This window comes from Atta cephalotes (genome assembly GCF_000143395.1).
Source record: "Atta cephalotes unplaced genomic scaffold scaffold00026, whole genome shotgun sequence".
NCBI classification, from domain to species: domain Eukaryota; kingdom Metazoa; phylum Arthropoda; class Insecta; order Hymenoptera; family Formicidae; genus Atta; species Atta cephalotes.
In genome coordinates, this window is record NW_012130090.1 from 3,819,140 (window position 1) to 3,822,121 (window position 2,982).

Genomic DNA, 2,982 nt, shown 5'->3' on the forward strand with positions numbered 1-2,982 from the left:
ATTAATATTTATATAAAATGTTTTCTATATACAATTACGAATTTATTGAATTCAAACTAATGAAATTTATTTTAAAGATATCAAATATTATTATATATTTGGTAGGTGTACCAACACTTTTCTTTAAATTGTAATATTTTGATTACAAATTCATTTGTTACTAATTATAACAATTCATATTAGACCGACAAGAATAAATTAAAAGAAATAAACCTATTTTCAATCAAAGCAGATTTTGATGCTTAAATACTTATTTCAATGTAAATTTATACACACATTTCCAATTCTGCAAACTGCCGAAATCTTTTCCAATCTTGAAACACATCATGAACAGAACTAGTAGTAATATCACATTGACAAGCAATTTTTGATATTAATAAGCATCTTAGAAAGATATTAATAATATAATGTTAATCTGAAGATCTTAAGAACTGTAAATAATTTAATTTATTACGAACAATAGTACTTCAGCCAGAATATCCGAATCTCCCGTGCGGGCAATCTTTCCGTATGACCACTAAGGCTTTGACAATATTTGTCGCAATAATCAGTAACTAATGAGAGAAAAGTTTTTTAAATAAACGTATGTCAACAATTCATATTACAATTCGTTACAATTTGTATTAGATCGACGAAAATAAATCAATTAACAGAAATAAATCTATTTTCAAATTATTAATATCCTTTTAAAATGCTTATTAACATCAAGAATTATTAAATTGCTAAACAATTTAATACATATATATTAGATATTACTATTCTAGTTCTGTTCATGAGAATTAATTTTAAGATAGAAAAAGATTTCGGTGCGCGGGTTCCAGAATTGTATACTACACAAATGTGTAAATTTCTCCGAGATATTTAAGTACTAAGGCCCGAATTGCACTAATGTTACAATACTTTAATTTTAAGCGATTTTAACTCTCTTTTAAAGCCGAGAGAGAGGGAGAGAGTTTTAATCCTAGCTTAAAGTTAAAATTAAAGTTAAGTAATGTTAGTGCCATTGGACCTAAAATTTTAATCGAAAATAGGTTTATTTCTCTTAATTGGTTTAAATAATTATATATGAAAGAAACACATTTTGTTTTATACATGTATCTATCACGGCAGATGATTTTAGTACATAATTTTTTATTAATTAATAATTAATAAGTATTACAGATTATAATTGTATTTGATACTATAGACAATTAATGAGATAACAGGATCTATTTAAGCCAAATGCAAACAAAAGCAGAAAAATCGATACAACTTGCATATTTGTTTCTTCCTGATGATTTCTTCTTAACATTAACATTAATACTTTTACATTACATCGACTGCGTGAGACATTTTCAATATACAAATTATTGGTATGCTGAATACGTTCGTACACAAAAAAAAAAGAATAATTTATGATTATGCAAATGGTTTCAAGATTAACTAGGAAAATTCGAATCTCACTATCACAATCAGCTTTTCTGACCCTTATAACAGATGATCAAAACGCATTAAATGCATTACAATTAACGTAAGTCGTGTGCGTGCGTGCGTGCATGCGTGTGTGTGTGTATGTGTGCGCGCGCGCGTGCGCGGCATATGTGTGTACAGTATACATATATACATATACATGATGTCCTGCAATTTTTTGCCGAGCCTTTTGTATAGACAGAGCAGACTAAACTGATTATTATATATAGTCGAAAAGTCCTCTACCATTTTGTAATTTTCGCAACGAGATATTAATTATTAAATGGCCAAATATTGGTCTTTTTTACTCAAATATTATCACTTTACAGAAAAACAGCAGCAAGAGACGAAAATTTTTTATTTTTTTTTCATAGAACTTTAAGAAAGAATTTTTTCAGAATTTTTTATCAACTTTTTCGTACTGCATTTTCTTATATACCATATACAGGACTACATTTTAACGTCCTTCAAATAACTTTTATTTATAATCTTCGAAAAAAATGTTTCAGATAAAAGTTGTATGGCTTTGATGGAGACATAATGGTGTCATTAGTTTAATCTTGAATAATTACTTGAAAGTCACATGAAGGTTACCTTCAATTTCTTAAATGGAATTCCCTACTTTTTATTGCACATTCTTGTAGATCATCTCGAGAGCTTTCCAAAATATTATAATTAAGTTCATTTTCATTAAGTACTTTTCGACTAAAACTTCTTAAATGTTGTTCAGGATCTTGTCCTGAATAATGCTTGAGTAATGCTAATGTCAGCGGTGCTGTAATTTGTAAGCCTTGTAACAACGCAAAGTACTTAATAAAAAAATTGTGATTACTATATTAAAATAATGAAAGCTCTCGAGATGATTTACAAGAATGTGCAATAAAAAGTAGGGAGTTCTATTTAAGAAATTAAAAGAAACCTTCACGCAATGAACTTCAAGCAATTATTCAAGGACAAACTAATGATCATCTTATGTCCCCCTCAAAGTCATACAAGTTTTGTCTGAAACATTTTTTTCTAAGATCAAAAATAAAATTATTTGGGAGCCATTAAAATGGGAGACCCTGTATTATTACAAACTACTTTTATCAACATGAAAAAATCAGTATTAAAAAATTCTGAAAAAAATCTCAGAACTTTATAAGAAAAAAATAAACATTTTTGTTTTTTATTGTTTTTCTGTAAAATTGATAATTTGATAGATTTGAGTAAAAAATTATTGAAAATCAATATTCAGCGATTTTTCGTAATTAATATCTTATCAACTATTGCGAAAATTGCAAAATAGTGCAGAACTTTTTGATTCGGTTTAATCCGCTCTATTTACACAAAACTGCTTGGCAAAAAAATTGTGGGGCTCTGTGTGTGTGTGTGTGTGTGTGTGTGTGTGTGTGTGTGTGTGTGTGTGTGTGTGTGTGTGTGTGTGTGTGTGTGTGTGTGTGTGTGTGTGTGTGTGTGTGTGTGTAGTGTGTGTGTGTTGTAGTGTGTAGTGTGTGTGTGTAGTGTGTGTGTGTGTAGTAGTAGTAGTGTAGT